The following is a 9,666-nucleotide window of genomic DNA, read 5'->3' on the forward strand; positions in this document are numbered from 1 at the left end:
TACACACACACATATATGTATATATTCTGATAATTCTCTGAAGATAAGTATGTTCCAACTGTAGAATCTCGACAGCTTTGCTTTGTGGAGCCCTGTAGGCAGTTATCAGTCACTTCAGGTCAAAATTGGGTCATCTCTAACCTTGTGGCTCAAAGTCCGGTCCTTGGAGCAGTAGCAGCACCTCCTGAGAGCTTGGCCCCGCCCAAACATCCTGAATTGGAATCAGCATACCAGCAAGCACAGGTGATTTGTGTGCACATTAAAATCTGACAAGTTCTGGCTTAGCATTGGTTCTTAGACATGGCTGCAATTAGAATCACCTGGGAACTTTAAAAAAGACTGATACCTGGGTCCCACCACAAGACTCTGATTTAATTGGTCGGGGGTACAGCTGAGGCATTGGAGTTTTTTAGGACATTGGGAATTTTAAAAATTCCCTGGGTGATTCTAATATGTAGTCAAGACGGGAACCCTTCATCCAAAGGCCAGAGAACAAGGCAGCTGGTCAGCCAACCTTCTTCTTTGTGGCTGACCTTGCTTCATGCTTCACAGAAAACACAAAGGCCATCAATCTCAAACTCCCTCAAGTTCCCCACAGGCTCACAGTGTCTCCCCATGTCTCCCTACCCTAAAGAGAAGATGAGATGACTTCCCTGGGACTCTCTGCTAAGAATCCTACCCCCTTCCAACAACACCCTATTCTGAGTCTATTATCTACTTTCTATCTTATATATCAGCTATATTCTCAATGACTGACCCAATTCTATATAAAAATTACCAGCCACTTACTAGTAGTTAAATAAACAAAACATAAGTTTCATCATTTAATACAACATGGATATGGTTTCACCATTCAGGACCTGATATGCACTAAATATCTAATAGGTAATTCCAACTGGGTTAAAAATGCTTTAGCTCTCCCAATAAGGTGTAATAATTGTTAATTACTTGCCCCAGTGATTACATTTTCTGAACTTTAGACATCACCACAGGGCCTTTCTACTGAAGCTGTGAACATAATTTACCACATGAATGTCTTCCCAATTTGTTTACAATACAAAGAATACACTAAATAGTCACCCACTTTATGGCCAATTGTTTTTTACACCCAGAGATCTACACAGCTTTCCAAAAGGAATATGACTACCCAGGTTAGCTTTGAAAATGAGCTCCCTGTTAAGTAAACATGTTACTTAATTTATTAAAACAGTGGTGGCCATGCGGTTTATGACTTAGTGTCACCTTCATGAAGATGAATAAATAGTGGCTGTGGGGAAGTTCTGTCAGAAAGAATAGAGTGCAAATCTTTGCTTTTATGTAATACTGGTGAAAAAATGAAAGAGGTGGGTAATTCAGACAGAGGAAGTGGTGGGCATCATGAACTGGCCAATGACACCAGGGAACACCAAGGCTTTCCCAGAGAGTGGGGTAAGATAATCCGGGGGTTTCCATAAAACTTAGTTACGTTCATTTTATGACTTTATCCTTTTTATTCCAATTTTCTATTTTATGACATATATAATAAATACAGGAAGACATACAATTTAATAATATGTTGAAGGGATGTGCGATTCTTTTTTCTGATAGGAGTGCAAAAGTGAAAAAGTTGCAACTCATTCAGAGAGATGATGCTCTCAAGACCCAGTGAGAGTTCCAGGGTCCCCCTGCCTGAAAAAGTCTTGGGGTCATTGGTCCAGTTTACTCCTATTTTTCAGAGCAGGAAGCTAAGGTTTGGAGGTTACATGAGGTTCAGAGATTGTAGAGTTCACAGGCTCCACGGACCTTGCTCCTTCAAAAGCCTGGTCCCTCACCCATGGCTTTGGTTTCAAATTTCACTTGAGCCTAAGGGGTCCCTTCCTAAATCTCTATCTTTACCAGCACCGAACACCAAAGAATGTGAGATGTTCTGATTCAATTGTCAAAATGTCAAACAGATTGTTCAATGCTTCTTTGTCTCTGTATCTATTTCTGTTCATCAGTTTCTGATGTTCATTATATTCCATAAATGTGTGAGAACATGTGATATTTATCTTTCTCTGACTGTCTTATTTCGCTTAGCATAATGCTCTCCAGTTCCATCCATTCTATTTCAAATGGTAAGAATATAAGGATATCAATGGACGCAGACACTGGGAGAAGGGGGAGGGCATGGGTTGCGGGGTAGGGGAGGCCAGGGGGAATAGGGGAAAAATGAGACATATGTACTACTATTTGTAAGACTTTAAACAACAAAAAGAATGTCAAACAGAATTTTATGGGTGAGGTTATTGATGAAAAAAAAAGATGAAATAAACCCTTGAGTCTGTGATACCTAATAGACAAGAGATTGAAATAGAAAAGATGAAATTCAAGATACATACTAGTATACACACAAGCTTTTTATGACTGTGGGAAAGACATTTTATGTCCTGGGACTCAGTTTCTTCTTCTGTAACATGGGATACTGCCCTACAATCATGGTGGGGTGGAAAGTTAACTCAGGCCTCCCAAGAGTAGTGTCTACTGAGGAGTCTACTGAGGAGTAAAGCCTAGCCTTCTAGGAATTGCTGTGGACCATGAAGGATGGGTAAGTTAAGTGTGGGCATTCTGGGAGAATTGAGAGAAGAAGGAAAGTACACAAGCAGGTGGGGGAAAGGGCAAAACTGGGGTGGGTCTGGCTGGGCCACTCCCATGACCACTAAGAAGACCCCTCCCACACCCTTGGAACTTTGAAGGCTAGGCCCCAGGGGTATGAGGGGAGCAGCTTGTAGGGAGGGACCAGGAATGCTGAAAACTGAGGCATTGGAGAACTAAGGTGGGTTCTTCTCAGAGTTCTGGTCTGTCTTTAAACAAGGTCAGTGGAGGGAAGGCTGAAAGAAAAGGAGAAGATAAGAAGACCTCTTCAGCTTCAGTCAGAGCAAGGTCTGTCTCTCTTGGGACTAACCCTCCCATTGCAGGGCAGTCTCTGTGGGTTAAAGACATCCTACTATATGCCAAAGGTACCTACTATGTGGTCTCTGCTGGGTCTCAGGTTAGGGCTGGGCCTCAGCAAGTAAATAGTTTTGTGCAAATCTGGTTGAAAAGAGGGATAGTAAAGCTGGACAAATCAGAAGAATACAGGGAAATTTTCACAACTAGAACCAACAGCTCACAGGCCTGGTTTTCTGTTGGTGGCCTTGACTGGATTCCACCAGAGCACAAGAGGGATATAGGAGACTGCCTTGCCTCTTTTCTCACCCAGGTGGAGAGTGTGAGCTATCTTTGCATTTCTAATCTCATTTCATATTCCTGATGACCTCCAGCCTGCTCACAAAGAACCTATGGCAACCTGGGGCCTTGCAGGCCTGGGTGTAGGACTAAAATAGGTAACCAGGTTCACATCCATTCATTTATTTATCCTTTCAAAAATTATCTGAGTACCTACTGTGTGCCAAGCAGGCATTTCCTATTCCTCCACCCTGGCGCTGTTTTCTTCATAGGCTCATTGCCCTCTCTTGGCTCAATTCCCAAATTGGTATTCTTCCAGGGTTATTTGCTCCTAACAAGGCTCCTTCAAGGCCTATTTTTCTTGCAGAGGTAAAGGAACAGTCTCTAAAGAAGAATGTTAGCCCCTAGGCAGCAGCAGAAAAATACTTTGGTGCAGGGACCTCTCTAAGATAGAGGAGAAATGCTTATTCTCCAGAGAGGGCTGCCGCTGAAACTAAAGGAAAAGAAGTGCCCTTCTAAAGTCCTGGTGAACCTCAGTGGAAGGTGAGAGGTGCATCTCAGAATCACAGGAGAAAAACCATGAAGAGCTGTTGTGTGGTAGGGCACACTCACTTGGATAGTGGGCTGTGAGAGTCAGTGAGTATCTGTTCCTGGATCCAGCCAAGGCCTCAGAGCCTTCAGCTGTACATGCAGAACCCCCAACAAACCTCAGGTGCTGCTGCCGGAGCAGCCATCTTGTGCAGAGGCAGAGGTCATATTTAAGGTCTCAGGCTTAGGTCTGTTGTCTTAAAAAGCTATGGGCTTTTTTTTGGGGAGATTTATCTGGCAAAAGAGAAACCTCTTACACACGGAACAAAAAAGCAGGGTGAAACCTACTTCTGGAAGAAAAAAAAAATACTTCTAATTAGATTGAGATTCAAAGGTTAAATTTTTGTTCTGGGAAAAGGGCTGTTTATAATCTCGTGTCATTAGCAGGACATTTTCCAGAGACTAGTGTGCCAGAAATAGAGTCTAAGGGGTCAACTAGAAGGAAGGGGTGTAGATTTGTGAAGTACAAAGGACTGGAGTTCAGATTTTCCCTTTCTTCTAGTGCATGTGGGCCCCTCACATCACTGGCACAGAAACAGTGCCAGCCTCACCCTGGACACTGTGTCCCCTGTGAGAGTGGTCAGAATTACAAGCTTTGAACTCAGACAGACCTAGGTTCAAATTTCAGCTCTGCCTACCTTTTTGAGCTGTGTGACCTTGGGCAAGTTAGTTCTAAGCCTCTGTGAAAAATAGGGATTTAAAAAGAGCTGGGGTGGTTGTAGGGAATAACCTATGTAAAGTACTTGGCACAGTGCCTGGCACATGGATAGTGCTCAGTAAAATATGGCTATCATCATCATCACCATCACCATCACCACCACCACCACCATCATCATCATTATCATTGTTGTCATCTTATCACCAGAGTCATTGCCATCATTATCAGATCCACTGCTCAAATTTCCTCTGAGCATCCTAAGTAGCATAATGATCCCAATAGGTTTGTATATTCAGATCCCAAGGTAAACCCTGTTTGTTCAAAGATTCATTTTAAAATCAGCTGCTAAGAACTGGGAAGATATTCACTAAAGAATTAATGTTACATCTGATGGTAAGGTTTCTACAAAAACTCACTTAATCCCCAACATAGCTGAAATATTGAACATTTATATTGAAAATAGAAAGCCATGGTTTACAGCATTGGAAATGAAAAGGAAAATAATTAAATGTTAAAAAAAACTATTTCTCATTCAAACTGAAAGGCTGGGGAAGGAAGAAGAGGTAGCCAGAACCTTTTTTATCTTGAATATGGAGTCACAAACATGTTGGGGTCCAGAATGAGCCTCCTCAGAATGCATCACCTTGGCATGCAGATTATTTCTAGCTGAAAACAATTAAAGTCCACCAATTTAAAGAAGAGATTTTTGGTTTGTTTGCTTGTTTTTAACCTCTTACTTTACCTGCCTAAAGAAAGTCAGGTAGCGCTAGCCAGTTTGGCTTAGTGGATAGAGCATCGGCCTGTGAGACCAAAGGGTCCCAGGTTCAATTCTGGTCAAGGGCACATACCTCAGTTGCAGGTTCCTTCCCAGCCCCGGCCATGGTGGAGGCTTGCACAGGAGGCAACGAATCGTTTCTCCCACATGAATATTTCTCTGTCTTTCCCTCTCTCTTCCACTCTCTCTAAAAATCAATGGAAATATAAACTCTGGTGAGGATTTTTTTAAAAATAAATAAATTCAGGTAGAAAACCCTGCTTCAGGAAGGGAACCTCAGCCTATTCACCTCAGCACATAGGAACTAAGTGTGGCCAACAGGGAGGATCCAAGTAAGTCTGTTTCCCATTGTTTCTGGATGGCCCGGCAAGAATTTGTTTACCAAATATTTACTCCTCATCTACCTATAAATTTCCTGCTTTCCCTTTGAAGTCCCAGACCCCTGCCTCCTTTTCCTTAGTCTAGAATGGTAGATAAGCTTGAGCTGCCCAATGTATCCTGGGGTCCCATATTTTTAGGGAACCCACATATGCACATATGTAAAAAAATTTGGTCATTTTCTCCATAACATAATCTGTCTCATTTTAATTTCATTATTAGACCAGCCAGAAGAGCTTCCAAGGGTGAGGGGAAAAGCATTTTTCCACCACCACAAGCATTGTAAGTTTCTGAAGTTACTGCTGATTGGCTATGATATATAATTTCACTTAGATCCTATAGTTTTCCTTCTGGTTGTTGACAAGAGGGGCCTAAGTAGCTCGTCTCTTCTGCTCAGAAGTGGGATTAGGGTCATTTTTTCACTCACAAGAGGAACAAAAACAAGAGACGGGTGGAAGAGGAGAGGAAGACGGTAAGAACAAGAGGAAGACAGAAAACAAAGATATTTTCTAAGATAATTGGCCAAGAGTTGAAGGGAAAAGGGGGAGAAGATTAAAAAGTATGTGTAAGTCCAAATGAGGAAGAGACTGCTCAGCTGGAAGTGGTAAAACAGATAGAGGGAGCTATATTGAAAACACTGAATGAGCATTATTCAGCTGGCCACAAGAGGACGCTGCTGAGCTACAGCAGTTGGTTACTGTGCAATGCTGTAGGGGGAGAGGTGGGAATGGAGCTTCTTAGTAGAATGAGAATTGGGAAAAATATGAATGTGTTTACCAGTGCTAGCAGGCACATAATGAAAGTGATCCAAATTTGAGGGAAGCTTCTCCCATGCTTTAAAGCCACCAAGCACATTCACTTGTGACTTAGCTGTTCTGTCAGTCCTAGAAAACACACACACACACACACACACACACACACACACACACACACACTTATCTTCTTTTGGTGCCTAATCTTTATTTTTGTCTATCTCTTACCCCTCCTCGGGCAGTTAGAAGTGGGGTTCCCCCGTCAACATTGGGTTTTCTAGAAAGAAGCTAATAAACTCATTCTCACTGAGGTCTATGACTGATAGGTTCAAGAATTACGTTTCCTTTATTGGCATAATAAACATAATGCAATCAGTGATAAAGCTAAGGACAAACAAATGAAACTCTAATTGAGGGGTTTCAGATACCAATCATGGGGTGGGACCTTCCTAATTGTCTTGAAATCTCTCCATATAGACAAGAGCCTACAACTATGACCAAGTTTGCTGGCTCCATTAAAAGGCACTTGAGGTTTTAAAAAGGGATGTGACATAGCCTCAACCTGTAAGCACTCATAACTAAGAGAGGAAGTGAATGCAAGTAGGTTCTTCATTCCCTTATAGACTCAATCCACAAACACTGTTCACACACCAGGAACCTCATGAGTATGTGCCTGCAGGGTCCAGAGATTTTAGCAGTATCTGGAATTGTCCTTATGTCACAGTACTTTATGGTCTTTATTTACCCTGTTACTGAACTGGCTACCTCCTGCAACTCTGGTTTCTGTCTTACCAGACTTTTATGAATAAGTTAGGGGCTCTCAAAGGATTATCTCTCCCCCACACACCCTCTACCCCATGCACAACATGCTACTGCAGCGCTACAGCCACAATGGAAACTTATCAGACTATCACCAATATTGGTAGAATTGGTGAGGAGGATAAAGAAGGAAGCTTGGCTTTTGGTGAATCCAACTGGCTAGTTATCTTAGTAGGGTTCCTCCCACAGACTTATTTGACTGAAAGTAGTTTATTTGGGAGAAGATCACAGAAAACACCAGTAGAGTGAAGCAGCGAGACTGGGAAAGGGCTCATCAGTTTTCCAGGGGGATGCTGGGAGACAGTGGAGAACACATGCCTTGGAGTTGGTACATTTATTCACCAAAACCCATCCATTATTGATCAAGGGCTGCTCCTGAAATGTGTGTCAATTTATTGGCACTTCCAGCTAGCCCAGCATGCAGGCCTAGTGTGCTTTTGAGACACACACAAAGGAAGTCCTGAGGGAGAGTCACAGGTATTTGCAGTAAACGGGGATATGGCAGGGGTGGGGAACCTTTTTTCTGCCAAGGGCCATTTGGATATTGATAACATAATTTACAGGCCATACAAAATCATCAATTTAAAAATTAGCCTGCTATACTTGGTTAAACATTTAACTCACCCCTAATGCCTTGGCAGGGCCAGGCCAAATGATTTCATAGCCTTATACAGCCTGTGGGCCAGATGTTCCCCACCCCTGAGATATAGAGTCCCATGGGACATAAGGGCAAAGCACCATCCATATTTGCTTTACACCAGCCATGCCCTAGAAAGTTCCAGTGGTTATTATGTGATGACACAAATGTTACCAAGTCAGGCCACCATGACAAGGTGTTTCCCCAATTGCTGATACTTTCTATGACCTCTGTGAAGAAGACACTCTTTTATGATAATTTCCAAGCCTGGTAAGACAGAAACCAGAGTTGCAGGAGGTAGCTAGTTCAGTAACAGGGTAAGTAAGGACTATGAAGTACCATGATGTAAGGACAAGTCCAGGTACTGCTAAAATTTCTGGACCCTGGAAGTACATACTCATGAAGTTCCTGGTGTGTGAACAGAGGCATCAGTTCACAAGAAGTGTGCCTCGAGATCCCATGAAGAACCAGGCACAAAAGGAGGCCAGGGATGGCTCTCTTTCCAAAAGCAAGATGGTCCAGAGATTGCTTGGCTAATGTGTTCCTTTGGGGCCCTCAAGAGAGTTCTTTTAATCATATTTGTGCTGGCTAGAATGTAAGATGTTCCTGAGATGAGTCACAGAAGGAGTGTCTCTTTTGGTGATCTTGTATTCCAACTCAGGGACCAAAAAACAATCAATAAACATACACTACTTCGCTTTATCAGCTGCACACTGCCTAAAAATAACAATAATAATAACCTCAGCCCAAGAAGTACGCAGACAATGCAGGAAGAAGAGGGTGGAGAGTGCTCATCTTTTAAACAGGGAGCCTGCTTTCTGGAATTGTTTTGTCAAAAGCACCCCTCTGGCTGGAGGTAAGCTCTCTCAAAAGCAGAACAATGCATTCTGAAGAATCTTAGGGTTGGTCAGTCTTTTGAAGTCTAATGAACTCATTATATTTATTATTTTAAAGCAAGTATGGTGGATGCAGCTAATATAGCATAAACAGCTTGAGTGGGGCAAGCAAAAGCTGCTGTGTAACATCTGGCTAGCTGTCAATGAAGATTATAGGTATTATTTCCTATTTTCTTTGGTAGGGGAGAATTCTCCTGGAACATATGCTTGTACTCCCATGGTGGATGAGTTGAAAGAGGTTAGTTATGGTCCCTCTAATACCCAAGGCGGATCCCCAAAGCAAGATTCATGGTGCTCCTCCTTTTTCCTCACCTGCTCCACATCTGAGTTCAGTCATTAAACCTTTATTCCTGGAAGTGACATGTGAGCTGGGCCTTGCCACATAGGTAAGATTTCAGCAGAGGAGATGATGGAGTGGGGGTGGGGCAGAAGCATAGGAGGAAAGGCACAAGAGGAAAAGTGTGGGACTGGGCAGCAGGCTGGGCAGCTGAAGCACAGGGCTGGGGAGGGCTTGAAGGAGAGACAGGGTACTGTGAACATTAGAAAGCTGTCTGCTCATCCAAAGGGTGTTACAAATTTCCATTCAACAATTAACCTTGTGCCCCAAAGGATAACCAACTCAGCCAGCACAATTTTGATGTCTTCAGAGGTTCTGATGGAGGCCATAATGCAGTACTGAGGAAGGTTGAGAGGAGGAGAAAGGACATTAATTGACAGGGCTGTGCTAGCTCCTCCTTCTCTCTCTCTCCTCTCTTCTACACACTCACAAGATTATATAAATAATCGATTTATTAAGATTTATTTATTATGTGCCAGGCACCCTGCTAGGTATTTTACATTCATTTTCTCTTCTCAATTTCTCAGCAACCCAGCAGATCAGTACCATCTTGGTGTGAATTGGTTTGTAGGTTTTTTTGGTCCTTTTTTTTTTTCCAAAACAGATCTGTGAGTCCCCAGGGTATGGTTGTTTTGATGGG

General features: G+C 42.7%; 1 protein-coding gene across 4 annotated transcripts in view; it reads right to left on the minus strand.

The window, feature by feature from the left end:
* RAI2 (retinoic acid induced 2) overlaps positions 1–9,666 on the minus strand; it is a 67,810-nt gene that overhangs the window by 7,727 nt on the left and 50,417 nt on the right. Inside the window, exon 1 of one of the 4 annotated variants that reach the window (XM_006769437.2) lies at positions 2,983–3,044. The exons of the other annotated variants lie outside the window; for them this stretch is intronic. The gene's annotated coding sequence lies outside the window, so the exon portion shown is untranslated. Of the gene's footprint in view, positions 1–2,982; positions 3,045–9,666 lie in introns of those variants that run through there. 4 annotated transcript variants of the gene reach the window in all.

Source organism: Myotis davidii, unplaced genomic scaffold (genome assembly GCF_000327345.1).
Source record: "Myotis davidii unplaced genomic scaffold, ASM32734v1 scaffold604, whole genome shotgun sequence".
In the NCBI taxonomy this organism is placed as follows: Eukaryota; Metazoa; Chordata; class Mammalia; order Chiroptera; family Vespertilionidae; genus Myotis; species Myotis davidii.